The following is a 21,880-nucleotide window of genomic DNA, read 5'->3' as shown; positions in this document are numbered from 1 at the left end:
TTTTTCAGTACATTAGGTAGCTACAGCATCATTGAGAATATGGGTGGAGGACATGTTTATTCAGGCTGTTAGGAAAAAGGAAATGGCGTGAAATCATCTTCCAGGAGAATGGGAGAGAGAATCCCTAGTGCAAGTGCCAGGCAGCGCTCTGGGTCCACATGGACTTCATAGGGATCTCGCTGGAAAGCTTGCTTATCATGACTGTTTAGTTATATTTGAAAATGAAAAGGATCTTTATGATTTTAAGATGGATTCTGAATAAAGAATGTTCTCAAAGAATAAGCTAAGTTTCACACAGAAGTCCAGAGAGCTCAATGTGTAATCATCAGTGAATTTCTCTTGGACGTGTCCATACACACGTGGCCACAGCTGTGCTTACATAAACATTACAGCCTGGCTTCTCTTCTTCCTTTCTTCTTAAAACCTTTTTGTATCCCCTTTCCACGTATCTTCCCTTTCTTAATTGGTATGTGTTTCCTTTTCTAGGTGGAGATGTTAGTATTTGAACTGATGAGTATTATCGTTATCTTTGAGCTGGGCAAAAGGAAAAACAACTACAAAAAAAAATACTAGGAGTTCCCGTCGTGGCTCAGTGGTTAACGAATCTGACTAGGAACCATGAGGTTGTGGGTTCGATCCCTGGCCTTGCTCAGTGGGTTAAGGATCTGGCTTTGCCATGAGCTGTGGTGTGGGTCATAGACACGGCTTGGATTCCCCGTTGCTGTGGCTCTGGCGTAGGCTGGTGGCTACAGCTCCGATTCCACCCCTAGCCTGGGAACCTCCATATGCTGTGGGAGCGCCCAAGAAATGGGAAAAAGACCAAAAAAAAAAAAAAAAAAAATACTAGAATGCCTGAGAACAGAGAAGGGAAATTTACATATTTAGATAGGAAATACCTCAAAAGGATAGGCCCATGAAGGTAAAGCCAGCTGAACTATGTTCTAAATATTAAAAAAAAAAAAAAGAAGCAGCAGAAAATTGGATTAACTGAATACTGAACCTCTTATTTAATGATCTAGTTTTTCAAGCAAGGAAGAAAATATGTCTTGCTTCTTAGTTTTCATTTACTTGAAAGAAATTCATATAGTCCCTTGTTTACTTTTAAACCAAGCAAATTCTTATAATAGTTGGCAGCTTCCTATCAAAGCTCATATATCTCAGCTTGGTGTTTTAATATCTAACTGATAGCATTGGCTTGAGAATTGAATAGTGTTATTGTTATTATAGACAAGTTACCATTAGCTACGTATTCCCAACATTCCTAAGGCCATACAGCTAGGAACTGGTAGAACTAGAATTATCACTACTACCACCTCAGTCCTTAAACCAGTTCCTATGGGTCCCACGACTGTTTCCTGCGTGGAAATAAAATCAGAAGACGAGAATGAGTTATCCGGAGTTCCCGTCGTGGCGCAATGGTTAAGGAATCCGACTAGGAACCATGAGGTTGCAGGTTTGATCCCTGGCCTTACGCAGTGGGTTAAGCATCCGGCGTTGCTGTGAGCTGTGGTGTAGGTCACAGACGTGGCTCGGATCCCGTGTTGCTGTGGCTCTGGCGTAGACCAGTGGCTACAGCTCCAATTAGACCCCTAGCCTGGGAACCTACATATGCCGCAGGAGCGGCCCTAGAAAAGGCAAAAAGATAAAAAAAAAAAAAAAAAAAAAGAGTTATCCTTGATCCTTGAATTGAAAACTCTTTTTACAGAAATAAAAGTTTATACATCATTTCTCTGAAGATATCACTTCTTTCCTTCTCTCATAGAATATAATGACTTGATGGAATATTAAATACAAGCTACTCAGTTCGAGGGAAACAAGACACCTGGGCTAGAGCTGCAGCTGCATTTTTAGCACACTGCTGCCCCCTGCTGCCTGGTACTTATTATATTTTTTCCACAAAAAAACAACAGAATCATGCTGATGCCCCCAAAAGTAACCAAGATGACATGGGTGGTGGAATGTTAACTTTTATATTACTGAAAAGTCACTTCTTCCTGCTCTTCTGTATTACGTCCACCCCATTAAATTAAAAGTCAGCAATTTATTTATCCAGTGCCTTCTATGGGCCTGATCCTGTCAGAAGCACTGAAGATGGAGAAGAGAAAACCAAGAGTTCTGAACTGACAGAATTCACATGCTTGTATGAATAAATAGTCAAAAAATAAGAAAAATACCAGTAAGTAAAATAATTTAAAGTTGTGATACATACATTAAACAGCAATGTTGATCATTAATATTTATGAGTCTCTACAAGCACAGAAAATCAAAGGCACCGTTCAAAGTGCTTTGTGTGACTTGATTCTCGTAGAAACTCTCAAGTAGCTGCTTCACTCTTTAGTTGAAGGTTCTGAGGCAAGGCCAGAATGATCCTTAGAGGCAGAACCAGAATTTGAAACAGACCATTCTGACTCCAGGAATGTTTAGGGCCAGCTTCTCTGGGGAGATAACATGCAGCAAAAGGAGAAGCCAAGCTTTTTAAGATCTAGGGGAAGCCCAGCCAGGCGGAAGGAACAGCTTATGCGAAGGCCTAGAAGGGGAAGTGAGTTTGGAATGTCAAGGTCCAAGTTTGAAAGACTCAGTATTAGAGGAGCGTGCAAAGAAAGTAACAGAGGCCCATTCATGCTCAGGGGCTTGGATTTTATTCTGAATTATGAAAGGGAGCCACTGGAGAATTGTGATCAAGGGAGTAACTTTATTACTGATTTAAGGAATTCACTCTGTTAAAAGGACAATAAAAAAAAAAGAATGTATATAAATGTATGCTGGGTCACTTTGCTATATAGCAGAAAGTTACAGAACATTGTAAATCAAATATAATAAAAAAAAAATTTTTTTTAAGACAATACAGAACCAGGGTTGGTAGAGGGCAGCTAGTTAGGAGATTGGTAACTTCTGTCCCATCTGGGCCATCTCTTCTGGAGACCTGCCATTCCTAGTTCTCCAGCCCTTCCTCTCACCAGAGCCCTGAGCCGTGTTATTTTCTGATCGTCTCTGATTTGCCAGTATTCCCCTCACACCCAGCACAGGGCAGGTTATTCTTAAGTCTCATCAGACAATAAAACAGGAACCTCCCATAGTCTTCCCATCATATGCCAACTGGAGGCTCCCTCTGCTTTCCTTCCTCATGTCTCCCATTCAGAAACGGGACTGGATTTACGATCAACTAAATCACTATGTCCTTAGCTTGATCCTTACAAATCTAGAATCCAGAGTTCCCATGTGGCTCAGTGGTTAACGCATCTGACTAGGAACCATGAGGTTGCGGGTTCGATCCCTGGCCTTGCTCAGTGGGTTGACGATCCGGCGTTGCCGTGAGCTGTGGTGTAGGTTGCAGACGCAGCTCAGATCCCACGTTGCTGTGGCTCTGGTGTAGGCTGGCGGCTACAGCTCCGATTAGACCCCTAGCCTGGAAACCTCCATGTGCCACGGGAGCGGCCCAAGAAATGACAAAAAGACAAAAAAAAAAAAAAAAAAAAAAAATTAATGGAAAAGTCAAGAAGAGGCAGTTCAAGAAAAAGAAACATGAAAGGCAAACCCTCAGCCTCCACACTTAGCTAAAACCATATGAAATACCATTTTACACCCATCAGATTAGTAAAAGTTAAGAAACCCAACATTAAGTGTTGACAAAAATGCTGCTGGTGTGGCCCTAGAAAATACAAAAACAAACAAACAACAAAAAAAAACCCACAAATCTAGAATCCCACATCATGTAATTTGCAACAGATTTCTTCTGCTACCTCTTTTTAGAAAAATATGAAGACCAACTCTCATGTTTCTAAATATAAAATCCTTATTTGTCCCTAAGCTTATTTCCCAGCAATAAGGTAGAATACTTTTATTTTTAAAAGTATTCCCCATTAGGTTAATTTCCCATTAGGTTAATTTTTTTTCTTGCCCAAGCATTAGTAAATTGTTCTAAGACTGTTTACCTGCTTTATTTCAATTTTATCTGGATTACTATTTTAGAAGAGAATTAAATCCCTTTGTTCCATAAATACAGCAGAAGGACTAGAGTGGAATGATAGAAAATTCTCAACCTTGTTTCTGTAAGTTGTGAATATCAGTAAAAACAATTCAGGCAATCAGAACGAAAGTTTTCATTATTTCAGTTAAAATGTATATAATGTTTGTATGAAAAAGGAAGTATGTTTAGCTAGTGGTAACAGAGACACAACTATAGTATTTACTCGAAGTAAACCTTTATAATCACACGAAATGACCAGAGAGAGGCAGTTCAGGTTCCACAGAGTCATCAGGCGCTGTCTCTCTGTTCTGCCTTTCTTAGCCCATGGCTTCCATCTTTCACATGGCTTCTCGCTTTCCAGCCATCATGCCTCCCACGTATCTTCACCTGAACATCCTTTTGGGCCCATCAGTCACAGCTGTCCCTGGAAACTTTCTCCAACCTTTTCCACATTTTTATCTGTAGCACCACCCAACTTTAAAACCTCTGTTATCAAAGGTCCTCTCCCAAACAGCCAGTTTCTACGTCTGAAGCACTCTTCCTCTGTCACGTCAGTCTAACGAGCTTTCTCCTTCCCATCTCCACTGCCCCTTCGGCTCCTCACTGCCTCTCACCTGAGCGGTCCAACAGTCTTTCTTTCCTTGTCTCCATTTCCACTCACTTTACCCACTCTTGCCAAAGGATGGCTCTGACTTATCCCGTGACAAGAACACATATATTTAGGGATTTTGCAATCAAAATGGGGCTTGGCTCCAGCTCTCCCATTTATTAGCCTACTCAGCCATGGGAACATTAAACTTTCTAAGCTCAGTTTTTTAATGTGTAAAATGAAGGATAATAATAGTATGCATTCCTTAGGATTGTCATGAGAGTTACATGAGATAATGCCTGCCAAGGGTTCAGCAACATGCCTTGCATAGAGTAAATGTTCAATAATTTTATCTTTATCAGTGTTTTTATCCTGCTGAACACCTGAAGCAGTGGTTAGTAAAAGTAGAGTCCTCAGCTTGGTCTTCAGCTTGGTCTTCAGGCCCTCCACATCTTGGACCCAATGTATTCTTAAAGCATTACCACCCATTTCTACCATGTATATAAACATTATATCTCATGATTGGATTCGAAGAGTGGTATATATACACAATGGAATACTACTCAGCCATAAAAATGAATGACATAATGCCATTTGCAGCAACATGGATGGAACTAGAGAATCTCATCCTGAGTGAAATGAGCCAGAAAGACAAAGACAAATACCATATGATATCACTTATAACTGGAATCTAATATCCAGCACAAATGAACATCTCCTCAGAAAAGAAAATCATGGACTTGGAGAAAAGACTTGTGGCTGCCTGATGGGAGGGGGAGGGAGTGGGAGGGATCGGGAGCTCGGGCTTATCAGACACAACTTAGATATACAAGGAGATCCTGCTGAATAGCATTGAGAACTTTGTTAAGATACTCATGTTGCAACAGAACAAAGGGTGGGGGGAAAATGTAATTGTAATGTATACATGTAAGGATAACCTGACCCCCTTGCTGTACAGTGGGAAAATAAAAAAATTAAAAAAAAATTATGCAAACCTTAGAAATACTGAACTATATCATGTTTCCTAAGTGTCACCCCGCAGTCCCTGTCCTATTTTTTTTTTCAGGTTTTTTTTTTTTTTTTCTGCTTAGAGTTTCCCCTTCAACCTTTTTCTCCTTTCCATTGCAACCTCTTTTTAAAAATTTCTTTTGTGAAGGTTTTTTTTTTTTGATCTCTCAACTATGTAATAAATCCATCCTTTGAACTCTGTAGTGTTTCAAGCATAGTTTTCCTGTGTTAAGCTCTATCCTAAGACATTCATTAAGTACCTGTCTCATTGACTGTTAGATTCTAATCTGATGATCAGGGACTAGGACTTGCAGGGCCCCCAGTTATGAGGGTATATATGACTCCTGCTCATATATACCCTCAATATATACACCCAAGCAACTCTGTGACTCTGTGATTTGAGGGTGAAATCCAGCTGAGTTCTGTTCACCAAACTAAGCCCCATGACACAGGGATGTATCTACCCAGAAAGCTTCCTTTTGTGTCCAGTTTGCATAAAGGTGCCATATACAGTAGTGGATCCAGCATTGATTTCACTCATCTTTGTATCCCAACCAACTCCAAGTACTTAGCACAGGAGCATATACATAGCAAGTGCTTGATCAACCCAGTTTAGTTGATTCTGATTTAACTAAGTCCAGTTGTGAAAAATAAGACCACAAACTCAAGCTTTAGCGTCTGTGTTGGTCATTTTCCAGGGCTTTGAGCAGAAAGGAATAGAATTGAGGGTCCTAACAAACCCCACTAACTGCCACCATTTCTTACTCTGAAATGGGGAAAAAAAATTGTTAAGTTGCTGAGGATTTAGTTTTTTCTCTAACAGGCAATTTATAGGACATCTGGCTCTATTTTGAGGACTGGTTTCTCCTTTGTTCCCAATAAAGTGAAGCTGTAGCAGGGACATGTCAGCACCAGTATTGTTATATAAGAGAAAATCTCGTTGTCTCTTAAATTAATTAAAAATTAATTCATCATGGAGTTCATCTGGTGGTTTGTAAAAGTGGTCCTGATACCAGCAAAGCTGAGGGCGGCGGTCATCTTTATTACATACAAGAATGATGTTGGGTGATGTTGAGCCTCCACAGAAGCCTTGGAAACCTCTTCCACACACCATCCCTAACTCCTGCTTAGTTGTCTGCTATTTCATTTTGAGAACTTAATGACGTATTTGTGTTACAGCTCTTGTTTGGAAAGTCCGTGACATTCTCATCTGTCATTCTGCCTTTGAGGTGAATGAGTTCAAAATCTCTAAGTTTAGTTAAAAAGGACAAAAATCATTTGCGTCTAAAATATGAGGATGTCAGCCAGAGGTGATATGAGGTATGGAATTTGGAGCTCAAGGACCCTGGTAAAAATGACCTGACTCAAATCACTCCTAAGATTCAGAACAGACCTAAGAAACATGCAGCAACATGGGCACAAATGAACCAGAACTGGTCTCTCCTGCCGTGAGCTGTGGTGTAGGTCGCAGACGCACCTCGAATCCTGTATTGCTGTGGCTGTGGCGTAGGCTGGCAAGGGTAGCCCTGATTGGACCCCTAGCCTGGGAACCTCCACATGCCACAGGTGCAGCCCTAAAAAGCAAAAAAAAAAAAAAAGTTTTCCATCTTTACACCTCCTCTGTGCCTGCAGAGGCAAATACTCCATGGGTGGGCAAATAGCCAGTAGGAAACTCTGGAACCGGAAAGGGTGGCCTGATCAAACAGTAGCTCCTCTTCTCCTCTTTAGCTCCAGGAAGCCACTGCTCTGCAGGAATGCCTGCCCAGTGCTGCTCGATTTTTCAAATGGAGGTTGGCATTCTGGATTTTTATGAAAAATCTCCTTTTCTTTAGTACTGGCAATTAATTCAAAAAAGTTTTTGAAACTCATAGACAAAACCATACTCTTCTGTGTGGGGACCCACAGTGGCCTGCAGACCACCAGTTTGCTACCCTTCCTTTAAAATTAGAGCAGGCTCCTGGTCCATGGACTCTGAAAAAAGAACATGCATAGAGCTAGATTTTTGGTTTATTAACAACCAGTTGCATCATTACATTCTCTGTTCAAAGAGGGGCATTCTTTCCCCTTAAGAATGCCAGAACTATAGCTCATGGGGAAAAAAATAAGACAGCATTTGTCTTGCTTTTATGGTTACTTTTATTGTGTAATGATGGTGGAAGTGACCTTTTCCTCCCTGCTTGTAAATGAGCTGTAATGGGAATGAGACTCATTCAGTAAAGGTGGCAAATAAAACTCCTAGAGCGTATTCAAATTCTCAGTAACCTGCTGAAATTAGAATTCAGGACTGACTTTGGAAATGTGGTCTGTGGCCTCTCTAGCTATTGGCTGTTAGGAGATCCAGGTCAGAGGAGACTCATTAACAGGAACCTTTGTAAACCCAAGTGTTGAATATGGCTTCAGATTTTTGAAAATGCATCCTGAATGTTCTTAATTTTATAAATTCTTGGAGTTTCCGTCGTGGCACAGTGGTTAACGAATCCGACTAGGAACCATGAGGTTGCGGGTTCGATCCCTGGCCTTGCTCAGTAGGTTAAGGATTCGGCGTTGCCGTGAGCTGTGGTGTAGGTTGCAGACATGGCTCAGATCCCCTGTTGCTGTGGCTCTAGCAAAGGCCGGCGGCTACAGCTCCTATTAGATCCCTAGCCTGGGAACCTCGATATGCGGCGGGTGTGGCCCTAGAAAATAAAAAAAAAAATTATAAATTCTGCTTACCGTATACGACTTTGACGATATAAATTTTAACAACAGCTTCTATTGAACTTCCCTTTTATCTAGTTACTCATTCAGGTAATTCGATAAATATTTATTGAACACCTGCTAGTGCCAAGCACTCACCTAGGTACAAGGGATCCATCATTTAACAAAACTGATGAAGGAGTTCCCATTGTGGGTCAGCAGTAACAAACCCAACTAGTATCCATGAGGACATGGGTTCAATCCCTGGCCTCCCTCAGTGGGTTAAGAATCTGGCATTGCTATGAGCTGTGGTGTAGGTCACAAATGCGGCTCGGATCCTGAGTTTCTGTGGCTATGACGTAGGCTGGTTCCAACTTGACAGCTCTGATTTGACCCCTAGTCTGGGAACTTCCATGTGCTGCAGGTGCGGCCCTAAAAAGACAAAAAAAAAAACCCAAACAAACAAACAAAAAAACTGATGAAGATCCTTGCACTCAAGGAGCTTATATATCAACGAATACATAATAAATATTATAGAATGCCAAAAGGAAATAAGTGCAATGGAAAAAATAAAAGTAGAGCAGGCTAAGAGGGACCCGCGAGGGGGGGTGTGCCCATTGGATTTTTAAGTTGGCAAGTCAGAGTGGGCCTCCTGTGACCTGAGTAATGACCTGCAGAGGGAAAGTTGGTGTTTTTTATTGTTTCCCTTTTTTTTTTCCCACTTGTCAAAGAAGTATAAGCTAAGTGATAAAGAGCTGGTACATGGTATGTATGCTGATGGAATTCATGTCTTTCATGCAAAGAAGACAAATTTAATGTAAACTATTCTGCAAGTTGAGGGAAAGGTTTTTTAGTAAACTTTACAAAGTTCTCATACATTTTTATTTGGTGTTTAGTATAACTCACTGAGGAAGGTGGAATGATTTCTAAATTTTTTAGGTGAAAAAATGAAGCTTGAAGATTTGCTTCATTTCCTTTCCCTTCAGTGGTTCTTCACTGCCTCCCTCTGATTCCCCATTCCACTGATCATTATTCACAAGACCCTTTATGATCTGGCTTCTGCTTACTTTTTTACACCATGTCTGGCCAATTTCCCTTTCACTGTCCATACTCCAGCCATACTGAGCTGCTTCCTTTCCCTCATTTGCTAAGCCCTCTCCTGCCTCAGGACCTTTGCACATGCTATTCTCCATCACCTCCTCTGGCTACAGTGGATACTCCTAGTCTCCACTTAAGCCCCACTTCTTCTGGTGAGCCTTCTCTGATCCCACCGAAGCTGAATTTGGTGCCCTGTGCTTATCCTTCTCATAATACTAACTGCTGTTTCAGTTATTGCTTGTCTGTGAGCTCCTGGAGGGCAGAGACTGTGTCTTCTCCATCACTGCATACCCAGTGCTTGGCATAGTTTTTGGTCCATATGGGTCCTTCAACTGATGAATGAACAACGTGATTAATCAGTTGTTCAGAACATATAGGAAGCTCAGATCCAGAAACTCTTATGCAGCATCTCCTAGGTCCAGAGCTTTCAATAGATTTATCCTGGTCATTGTAATTTGTCTTCAGAGCGCTACACAATGATGCTCATCTTTCATCCAAACTAACATGAAATCCACAGTCTGACCAAGTGAACATTCCCTTCCCTCTTTTAGAGTTTTTTCTTGACCTTCCAAGATGACACCCTAATCACTTTATGTGTGCCTCCTCTGGAAGCAGAATGCTTCATAAGGTTCTCTTTCGGGCTCACTACTTCTGCTAACTTCAGTTTCCTTCTGCCAGGTGTATCCTGTCCTTGTCATAACTGCCACTGCAGAAGAAAAGCTATCTCCTTCCTCTCTTTCCCTAGTCTAGGCCTCTCTAGAATTCCTCTAGTTTTGATAATTACTTACCAACATCTAGCAATTTCCCAGCCCTGCTCCAACTCACCTCTTTTCTGTCCATGGAAATAAGCCAAGTGTGCTCACTGGAGTTTGATTCCTACTTCCTTTTTTTTTTTTTTTAATGTCTTTTTTAAGGCTGTACCATGGCATATGGAAGTTCCCAGGCCAGGGGTTGAATCGGAACTACAGCTGCCCACCTACACCACATCCACAGCAACTCAGGATCCGAGCCACATCTGAGACCTAACCATAGCTCATGGCCATGCCGGATCCTTAACCCACTGAGGGAGGCCAGGGATTGAACCCACGTCCTCATGGATATTAGTTGAGTTCGTTGCTACTGCGCTGAGACAGAAACGCCCTGATTGCTACTTTCAAGGTTACCTGCTGCTTTGTCTTCTCTTTGCTAAACACTGATCTTGCATATGAATTGAAAAATGTCTTGATTATCTAAATGGCTAAGACTTTCTTGATTATAGCAATTAGCAGTAAGCATCATTAACTCAAAGGAAGATAGTAGCCATCATTAACTTCATGGTCCAGTACGCCTGCCATATATGCCATATATATATGTTTGGCTTAGGATGTACCAACATTGCCCAGTTATTTCCATTTTTCCCTCACAGCAGAAATAGAACTTTGGGAACTTCTTGTGCTTGATCACCCACTCCAGGTATAATAGTGACAGTTTGCTGGCTGCAGTGGAAGAAAAATACACTAGAGTATTTTAATTTGAAAATTTGATTGTTAATACATAAGGGTTCCGTAGGGGCCTTCAAGTAGACAGAGTCCTCTAACCCACATGGTATCCTTTGGTTTCCACAAAACCTCAAGGCCCATTTTGAAGATGAGGCATAAGAGGCTTGGAAAAGTCAAGTGATCTTATTAAGTCCAAGGTCAGACAGAAGTAGCAGAACCAGAACATCAGCCTGGGTGCTTCCTCTGTTGAATCAGACCACCTCTCTTTAGCTCTTATTTATATGCAGTCTGTACCTTTACAGAATGTGTCCTCTTTTTAATGCCAGGGACACTTCACGGGAACAGGGACTGTCCAGTAGAGAATTCCTTCATCCATTATTCGTGCTTAATGTTTTTCTTCATTACAAGTTTTTAAAGTGATATGCATTCTGGAGTTCCTGTGGTGGTGCAATGGTGATGAATTATTCGTAAGGATGCGGGTTTGATCCCTGGCCTTGCTTAGTGGGTTAAGGATTCAGCATTGACATGAACTGTGGTGTGGGTCATAGACGCAGCTCAGATCATGAATTGCTGTGGCTTTGATGTAGGCCAGCAGTTGCAGCTCCAGTTTGACCCCTAGCCTGGGAACTTCCATTTGCCAAGGGTGAGGCCCTAAAATGACAAAAAAAAAAAAAATGATAAGCATTCTGATTTGGGCCCAGATTACTTAAATCCTCATAAATCAGGAAAATGTGATGAGAACATACAGATAATTTTGCTTACCTGAATGTTCAGAACAACAAATGCAATTCAGAGAAGTGTCACAGGAGACAGTTTCCAACCACTACTATATGCCTCAGTTTTCTTACGTAGAAATCTGACAACTTGAAATGCAGTGAAGGAAAAAACAAAAAGCATAATTTTTTTAAAATAAAGCAACACCTTCAAGAGCCAGCAATATATAAATATTCAATCTAATCATTTTTAAATAAAATTTGATCCGAAGAAAAATATTGTCATATATGGTGATGCTAGTGATTCATAGATGTTGTGTGTCTGAGTCCTTACCATATGTTTTTTAAATCTCCTAATTTTAGAGCACTTTCTAAAATAATCAGATATCTGAGCAGGTCTGCTTTTCTGCAAGTCCATGATATTTAGAGTTCACATAGCGATTATTAGTAAGGTGTGAAATTACATCCCTGACAATTCAGAAGTATTCCATGAAAAAAAAGTTGTTCATGAATATCAGGTTATAGTTTAATTTTGACTTATGTTTAGCATTTTGTTATGTGTTGCAGAATTCTAAAGACAGCCATTTTTAAGCTAGGAATTACATAGCTGTAAAGTAATTAATTCTAACTAGTACCTTTTAATATTTTGGAAAACATGAAAATAGCTAATAAAAAAGCATGAGCAGAACTGTTGCTAATTTTGAAGTGCTTAATATTCATATTTACATAATCCAGATGGAAAACATTCATGATGAAGATTTAGTATAAATTTTACCCTTGAACATAGATTTTGAAAATTTAATCTCACACTAGGTATGTATTGCCCTCAGAAAATTAATTGCAGGTACCTCACGCTTTAAGTGAATATGTATCAGTTATGGATTATGGATCACTAATGGCTAATTGCCTGTAGTCATGTTAGGTCAAGTTTGAAATACGATTTTTTTATTTTATTACTCAATGAATTGATTACATTTATAGTTGTACAATGATCATCACAATCCAGTGAAATGTGATTTTTGAAGTTCACTCATCTTCCAGGATAGCCACAAATTTCAGCTTTTTCCTCAAGACAGTTTTCGCCTTGTAGCCTCTGTTCTTGCACCCAACATTCTCAATCCCCATGCAGCTCAGGAAGGCACAGATGTGAACACATCTCTGCACAAGCACACACAGTATGAAGGTAATATCTCCTGTCTTGCAAGGAGCCATGGGTAAGACAACTTTGCAGACTCTGTGGAAACACAGCCTCTTGTGTGTCCTAGGTCTCCCACTTGACTGTGTAACAGGAGAGAATTTAAAAATTATCAGAGGCAACTTCATGATGTCCCCTTCACATCTGGGGCTTTAGAGTATTGTGAAGAAAGTTCCTTCACTATAACTAATACTTAAATGTAATTTAACTAAGAAAGAGAGAACTTTGTTTCAACCATCAGAGGTTGATGGTGGGAATCTCTGGACTTACTTAAGAGGATGTAAAAAGCAACATAATAGTACAAGTAAAATAAAGACACCAAATCACAAGAATGAAAACCTGTGCTCTACTAGACCTCAGGGGAATTGGTATGAAAGACTGCCGTGTGCTTTATGGTATGTTCAGATATGATAAATTAAAGCCACTGTTAAGCATCTATTACAACGTCTCGCCACCAACCTCCTGAAATAGTAGAAGTACAACCTATGAAAAGAAAATTTCAGTTAGCAGTGTACTTACTTTACAACCAAAATGTAGATGATGATGTATACTGTTGGATTAAAAAAGTTGACTAATACCACAACATTTAAAACAGTCAAGCCTTTTATTCAGTATTTTTAAAACTGCTACCTTAGAAGAAATATGAATCTAGAGTTAATACTAAATGGTATTAATATTTAAAGATAGTTAGGAAATTAAAGATTATAGACAAGTCGAGCTTCAAATACAAGTAATAAACTAAATTACTTTAATAATACTTTAAATTTTGGTTAACAGTCAAATAGCATTATTGTTTCCTTTTTCCTAATTTTAAGGTGATGGGATGTTCTATAGTAACAAGAAGCTTAATTGTTTGTTCTAAGACTAGTTGGCTAAATGACATAATGTCTTAGTGATTAAACTAGTTTTTCAGGTATTCAATGATCACTCTTAGGCTCATTATCAGTGAAATAGATGCCAAGTATAGCTTTATTAATCTGAGAGTCTTTCGGGTAAAATTTATTGTATTGTACTAAAAAATGTATTTTCCTATGTCCTCAATTTTAAAAAGATATTCCTTTCCAGTTTTCATATGATAAAACTTGGGAAATTGCCACACCAAAAAAATGGGTTTTGTTGTGAAGAAAATTATGAAAAAGAGGGGACTTTGTAGACAAGTTCAGTGGCTTCGCAAGACTTTATTTCACTTAAGGAGGCTAGTTGACAGGGAGATTAGAGGATGGTGTTACCTCCTCACACACACTTTTCTTTTCTTTCTTCCCAGCTACTGATTATTACTGAGAGGAGAAAATGTCAGCATTCCCTTTATCAGATACTAATGCAGCATCTCAAGCAGTAAAAATTGGCAGTAGGACCCAAGGTCGGTCCACCACAGGGGTTTACAACATGCACCGATAAAATAAAATATGACCGTAACTCAGTGGCCTGAAATCAAAAAGAACATTTAGCCTGAATTTAATATTTACATGATTAGAGAGACTTCTTACTTTCTATATCTTCCTTCAAATAACTGAACTGGGTCATATTTATTCTTCAACCAGGAACAAAAAGAGATTATTTTTTTTCTTTTGATCCCCAGATGGGTTGGATTGTTATCAAGTTTCTTACCGGGAAAGGTTAAGTTAATATTTTGATAACAAGATCTTCAAAGTGAGCCACAAGCTTATATAAGGAGAGCTAGGTTTTATAAGCTAGAATGTCAAGGATAAAGAGTAAAAGTCATACAGTGGTGATTATTCTTAGTGTAAAGTTCATATCACTCTATCCCAACAACTCTCTTAACATACCACCTTGTCCTTTATAATCAAGTGTTGAAAGAGACCTTAGAGAGCCCAAGAGCTTGTTTGGGGTCAAGCAGCTACTATAAATAAGTATATCCATTACTTGCAAATAATAAGACCGATAGAAACCATGCAGTTTATAACAGTTCCCAAGGTTCTCATCCCTGGGTATACATTCTCTGTGTCATTGAGTGTGGGCAGGAACATGACTATGAGTATGAAGACATATTACTCCCATGATTAGGTTATGTTATATAGCAAAGACGGAAGGATCTTGGAAATGTCATTAAGGTCCCTTATCAGTTGATTTTAAGTTATTCCAAAGGGAGATTGTCCTGGGTAGGCCTGACCAAATGCACTCTTTAAAAGACAGTCTCAGTTTCCAGATAGAGGTCAGAGAGGTTCAGAGCAACACATAGGCTTTCCTACCAACTCTAAGAAGAAAATTCATGCATAAAAAGGCACAGGTGGGGAGTTCCCTTCGTGGCTCAGTGGTTAATGAACCCGACTAGGACCCATGAGGATGCAGGTTCAATCCCTGGCCTCACTCAGTGGGTTAAGGACCTGGTGTTGCCGTGAACTGTGGTGTAGGTCGCAGATGTGGCTTGGATCCTGTGTTGCTGTGGCTGTGGTGTAGGCTGGCAGCTGTAGCTCTGATTTTACCCCTAGCCTGGGAACTTCCATATGCCTAGGGTGTGGCCCTGAAAAGAAAAAAGAAAAAAAGAGAAAGACAGAGAAAAGGCCCATGTGGCAGGGCCTTCATCAATAAGGTGACTTCTTGTTGCTGAAGACCTCGGTCCTAAAACTGCACAGAACTCAATTCTGCCAACAGCTAATGAACTTGGAAGAGGCTTAGATGAGACTGCAGCCCCAGCAGACACCTTGATTTCAGCCTGGTTAGACCTTGGACATAGAACCCACCAAAGCCATGCCTAGACTCCGAACTCCAAAACTCTGGGTAATAAATTATGGGATAATAAATTTGTGTTATTTTTAAGTTGCTGAATTCATGGTATCTTGTTACACAGCAGTAGAGAATATAAAGGGAGGGGCACGATCTTCTCTATGACTAAACTGATTGAAAAGGGACACAAGAGTGGAGACCATTTAGAGAAACTGTCATGATCCAAGCAAAAGATAGTGGTGGTGGCTTGGATTTGGATTCTAGCAGTAGAGATTTTAAAATAAATTTGAAAAGTAAAACAGGGCTTGCTGATAAGTAGGTTTGAGAGGGTAGAAAGAAAGGAAATAATCAAGAATCATTCTTAGGAGTTCCCATTGTGGCTCAGGGGGTTAAGAATCCAGCATAGTCTCTATGAAGATGCAGGTTCAATCCCTGGCCTTGCTCAGTGGGTTAAGGATCTGGCATTACCACAAGCTGCATCTCAGATCACAGATTTGGCTCAGATCCAGCATTGCTGTGGCTGTGGTATAGGATGGCAGCTGCAGCCCCAATTTGACCCCCAACCTGAGAACTTCCATATGCCACAGGTGCAGCCCTAAAAAGAAAACAAACAAACAAAAAAGAACAATGCTCAGGATTTTGGCATGAGCAAATAAGTAGATGGTGGCCCTATTTACTAAATATTGAAAGATTAGCAAAGGGATATTTTGGCCTACAGGCTGGGACCCAAAGATGGTATTCAGTTTTAGAAATATTATATTTTGCCAAGTTAGCAGTTAGATGTACGTAATACATATTTGTGTATATATGTATATGTACACATATTCATGTATATGTATGTTTATATGTAATATGGTTATTTTTCTTAAAATTAAGATGATAGTAAAGTTCATTTTCCTTTTCCTCCTCACTTAACAGCAAAACATGAATTTGAATGATTTCATAGTATTCCACGATACATTCTTCTTAAGTATTTAACCAGTCCTTTATTCCTCTATTGGTGTATAGTTAAACAGTTTTAATTTTTTCCCTTTTATGAATTATGTCCTGAAGAGTATGAACATTTTGATTTTTTAAAATGTGTTCAATAACCTTCTAGAAAGATGGGAGAAATTTACATTCCCTCCAGTAGGATATAGTTGACCTCACTAGTTGACCTCACTTTCCCCACTGAGTGTTATTACTTTATTTATTTATTTCTTTGTTTAGTCTTTTTGCCTTTTCTAGGGCTGCTTCCCGCGGCATATGGAGGTTCCCAGGCTAGGGGTCGAATTGGAGCTGTGGCTGCCAGCCTACACCAGAGCCACAGCAACGTGGGATCCAAGCCGTGTCTGCAACCTACACCACACCTCACGGCAACACGGGATCCTTAACCCACTGAGCAAGGCCAGGGATCAAACCCGCAACCTCATGGTTCCTAGTTGGATTCGTTAACCACTGTGCCATGACGGGAACTCCTGAGTGTTATTACTTTAAAAGCAACTTTGCCAGTATAAAGGTGAGGAAAAAAAAAATCTCATTTCTCTAATAATTTATCATAACCATTATTCTGCAGGTATGCTTTAATCTTTTATTTTTGCTTTGTTTTGTTCTTTCTTACATGGCCTGACCTCCCTCCTATAACTGGATTCAGGTCCTGTTCTTAGTGAGACACGAGGAGATGGAATGACACCATTAAATCTATCATTCTGCATGAAAACATGGATATATTCTCTGATATAGTTTTCAAACTTATGTCTAGGATCAGGTGCAGTCCTTATCCTGAATTAGCTTTCTTCTAAAAACAGAGCATAAAATACTTTTTTAAATATAGTTTGCCTATATGGAAGAAAAAGTTGAAAAGTCTTTAGCGTTTTTCATTCTGTTTTTCTGTTTGTAAATGGTATATTTCAGATAATACAACCATCCTTCTGAGCTAAAACTGTCCATTAAAACCTCTACAATAGGGAGTTTCCATTGTGTCGCAGCAGAAATGAATCTGACTAGTATCTTTGAGGATGTGGGTTCGATCTTTGGCCTTGCTCAGTGGGTTAAGGATCTGGTGTTGCCATGAGCTGTGGTGTAGGTCACAGACACAGCACGGATCCCATGTCATTGTGGCTGTGGCCTAGGCTGGTAGCTCCAATTTGATCCCTAGCCTGTGAAACTTCATATGCTGCAGACATGGCCCTAAAAAAAGCAAAAAACAAAGCCAAAAAACCCCTCTATATCTCAAGAATATTTAAAACATAGTCCATGTATGAGGGTGTTTATTATTTCATAATGGTTCCTTGTGAATGATGGGCTCGTAAGGGGTGATTGTTAGTTTATTTTTATTTCTTTTCTATATTGGCCAGATGTTCAATATGCAACATGTAATTTTCTCTAAAAATACAGATTTGAATAGAACCTTAAATGTTAATAAAAAACACTTTAAGATGTCTTAGAAAGCAATTCCTTGAAACTGCTTTAAAAATCAGGAATACACAGAAGCAACCTAAACATTTGCAGGGATTAAATGAAAAAAACTTCTGAAGAAGCAGGCTTCTATGATGTACTAGTTGTATGCCATAACACTTGACCTCAAAGCAATAATTATACTTTGGTAAAAGCTCAAATCACGCTTTAAATATATTTTTAAACACCCTTTTAAAATGGATCAGAAGGAAAAAAAAAAAATGCCAAAGTCACAATTGGTGAAGGGATAAGCCAGGATGCTGTGATGTCAGGAAGCTTGACTTTCAGAAAGAAAGAAAACCTTTCAAAGCTCAGCATCAAGCACATATGTCAGTTATTAAATGGCATTTGGAAACCACATTAAGAAAAGAAACCTGGAGTTCCCGTCGTGGCGCAGTGGTTAACGAAGCCGACTAGGAACCATGAGGTTGCGGGTTCGATCCCTGCCTTGCTCAGTGGGTTAAGGATCCGGCGTTGCCGTGAGCTGTGGTGTAGGTTGCAGATGCGGCTCGGATCCCATGTTGCTGTGGCTCTGGCATAGGCTGGCGGCTATGGCTCCGATTCGACCCCTAGCCTGGGAACCTCCATATGCCTAGGGAGCGCCCAAGAAATAGCAAAAAGACAAAAAAGAAAAGAAAAGAAACCTACACGGAGTTCCTATTGTGGCTTCACAGGTTAAGAACCCAATATAGTGTCTGTGAGGATGTGAGTTCAATCCCTGGCCTCACGCAGTGGGTTAAGGATCCAGTGTTGCCACAAGATGCGGCTCAAATTCACTGTTGCCGTGGCTATGATGTAAGCGGGCAGCTGCATCTTAGATTTGACCCCTAGCCTGGGGACTTCCATATGCTGCAAGTGTACCCCTAAAAAGAAGAAAAAAAAAGCAGAAGCCTGCAGGCTTCTTTTTGTTAATGATGATAACATCTGTTAAGTTTTTTCTTTGTGCTGGGTAGTCTGCTCTGTGCTTCACATGCACTCACTTTTTAAAGACTTTACAGAATTTTTGTTAAGTTGGTCAGTTTTATGAACAAGGAAATCATGTGCACAGAGAGCTTGCCCAAGATCACCCCTTGGTAAACAGTGAGGTCAGGTTTAACCTCAGAATTGTCTCACTCCTAATTCTTGCTTTCAGCTATTGTAATCTTTAGCCTGCTATCTATCTAAAGTGCTTTTCTTCCAATTATAAGCGATTTAACCCCACTGCTTTCAAGACTGGCGGTCATTGGGTCAGACTACATGCAGCTTGCTTCTCTGCTCTGACACCTCTAATCATTGCTCTTTGCAAAGGCGCTTGGTGGACGCAGACCCTCACTCACTGGCCCACTTTGCTTCAAGCTGGACACCCACCCTTTCTTCCTTTGACCCCAAAAGCACAACTTAAACAACATTGAGAGTGTGACACACTTGATGCAGTTGAGATGGTGAAAGCGATGACTGCAAAGGGCAGGAAACTACTCAAATTCCGTATCAGACAACACCGTTCCTGAGGGTTTACCAGCAATTCCTCACCATGGGGGATTTCCTTCTCAGACTCAGACCCCTGGAAACATTGCTGGGCACTCTGCCTTTCTTCTGCAATTTGTTTTTATAACCCTCATCTGGCTTCCCAATTCTCCAGTACTCTCTCAAACTGGGAAGCTCATACAGTATGCAGACTAGGCTCCAATCATCTGTATTTTAATAACTTGCTAAGATATTCTACTAAGTCAAGTGCCATTCACTCAGGGTCTCAGTGCTCACCTTTACGAAAGACTGCCTGCACATTTTAAATACAGGTTTCTTCTTTAACGCTTCCCCCAGCGACCTCAGCAAACCCTATGTATTAGTCAGGGTTCTCCAGAGAAACAGAACCAATAGAAAACACACACAGAGATAGATAGATAGATAGATAGATAGATAGATAGATAGATAGATAGATAGATAGATAGATAGATAGATAGATAGATAGATATAAAAATATATAACCTGGAGTTCCCATCGTGGCTCAGTGGTTAATGAATCTGACAGGTATCCTTGAGGACGAAGGTTAGCTCTCTGACCTTGCTCAGTGGGTTGAGGATTCAGCATTGCCCTGAGCTGTGGTGGTGTAGGTCACAGATGCGGCTCAGATCTGGCATTGCTGTGACTGTGGCATAGGCCAGCAGCTATAACTCCAAATCGACCTCTAGCCTGGGAACCTCCATATGCTGCAGGTGCAGCCCTGAAAAGACAGAAGACCAAAAAAAATAAAATAAAAAATAAAATATATAATCTAGCCATCTACCTATTTACCTAGAGAGGTTTATTTTATTTTATTGTGGTTTTTTTTTTAGGGCCACACCTGCAGCATATGGAAGTTCCCAGGCCATGGGCAGAATCAGAGCTATAGCTGCTGGCCTACGCCATAGCCATGGCAATTCAGGATCCTTAACCCACTGAGCAAGGCCAGGGATCGAACCTATGTCCTTATGGATACTAGTCAGGTTCGTTAACCACTGAGCCACGAAGGGAGCTCCCAAGAGGTTTATTCTAAAGCACTGGCTCATGCAGTCGTGGGAGCTAGCACATCCAAAATCTGTAGAGCAAGCTAGCAGAGTAGAAATTCAGGTAAGAGCTGATGTTGCAGTCTTTAATTAATTCTGCAGGACAGGACAGGATAGGCAGGCTGGAAACTCAAAGACAGCTTTCAGTCATGAGGTCTAATTCCTTCTTCAGGAAACCTGTCCTTTTTTTCAAATTTTTTCATTCAAGTATAGTTGATGTATGATATTTTATAGGGTATAAGTATACAATATAGTGATTCACAGTTTTTAAAGGTTATACTCCATTTATAGTCATTACAAAATATTGGCTATATTTCCTATATTATACAATATATCTTTGTAGTTTTTTTGTTTTTGTTTTTGTTTTTGTTTTTGTTTTTTTTCGCTACACCCACAGCATGTGGAAGTTCCTGGGCCAGGGATCAAACCTGTGCCACAGCAGCAACAACACTCAATCCTTAACCTACTGCGCCAGAAGGGAACTTCCTCCTTGTAGCTTATTTTATTTTATTTTTTGCCTTGTATCTTATTTTGTATATAGTAGTTTGTACCTCTTAATCCCTACCCCTACATTGTACTTCTCCCGTTCCCTCGCCCTATGGATAACCACTAGTTTATTCTCTATATCTGTAAGCCTGCTTCTTTTTTGTAATATTTACTAGTTTTTTTGGATCCCCATATAAATATCACACAATATTTGTCTCTGTTTGATTTATTTCACTTAGCATAATATCATCTAAGTCCATCCATGTTGTTGCAAATGGCAAGATTTCGTTACTTTTTTATGGTTGAGTAGTATTCCATCATGATAACCACATCTTCTTTATCCATTCATCTATTGATGGACACTTACGTTGCTTTAATATCTTGGTGATTGTAAGTAATGCCACTATGAAAATTGGGGTGCATGTATCTTTTCAAATTAATGTTTTTATTTTTTTCAGATGTATATCCAGGAGCAGAATTGCTGGATCATGTGGTATTTCTGCTTTTAGGGTTTCTTTTTTTTTTTTTTTTCTTGAGAAACTTCCATACTGGTTTCCACAGTGGCTGCAATAATTTACATTCCCACCAACAGTGTAGGAGTGTTCTCTTTTCTCCCCATTCTTACCAATTTTGGTTATGTGTGTTCTTTTTGACGATAGCCATTCTGATAGGTATGAGGTGATATCTCATGGTGGTTTTGATTTGCATTTCTCTGATAATTAATGACATGGAACATCTTTTCATGTGCCTGTTGGCCATCTGCATAATTTGTTTTTTCTTTTAAGGCCTTCAGCTGATAAGGCACATCTACAAATTAAGAAGGCACTTTAGGAGTTCCCATCATGGTGCAGTGGAAACAAATTTGACTAGGAACCACGAGGTTGCCGGTTCAGTCCCTGGCCTTGCTCAGTGGGTTAAGGATCCAGCATTGCCATGAGCTGTGGTGTAGGTCACAGATGCAGCTTAGATATGATGTGGCTGTGGCTGTGGTGTTAGCTGGCAGCTGTAGCTCTGATTAGACCCCTAG

The 21,880-nt window shown here is 40.1% G+C and overlaps 1 protein-coding gene and 1 long non-coding RNA gene across 9 annotated transcripts in view; one reads left to right on the top strand and one right to left on the bottom strand.

Annotated features, from left to right (window-relative positions):
* The window catches only part of OXR1 (oxidation resistance 1), a 519,109-nt gene that overhangs the window by 334,351 nt on the left and 162,878 nt on the right, over window positions 1–21,880 (top strand). Inside the window, exon 1 of one of the 7 annotated variants that reach the window (XM_021090593.1) lies at window positions 6,743–6,793. The exons of the other annotated variants lie outside the window; for them this stretch is intronic. The gene's annotated coding sequence lies outside the window, so the exon portion shown is untranslated. Of the gene's footprint in view, window positions 1–6,742; window positions 6,794–21,880 lie in introns of those variants that run through there. 7 annotated transcript variants of the gene reach the window in all.
* Window positions 1–21,880, bottom strand: part of LOC106510005 — a 108,278-nt gene that overhangs the window by 62,914 nt on the left and 23,484 nt on the right. The gene's annotated exons all lie outside the window — the stretch shown is intronic.

The sequence above is a fragment of the Sus scrofa genome, chromosome 4 (assembly GCF_000003025.6).
Source record: "Sus scrofa isolate TJ Tabasco breed Duroc chromosome 4, Sscrofa11.1, whole genome shotgun sequence".
In the NCBI taxonomy this organism is placed as follows: Eukaryota; Metazoa; Chordata; class Mammalia; order Artiodactyla; family Suidae; genus Sus; species Sus scrofa.
Note: the sequence above shows the minus strand (reverse complement) of the source record. Positions and strands in the feature narration are given on the sequence as shown.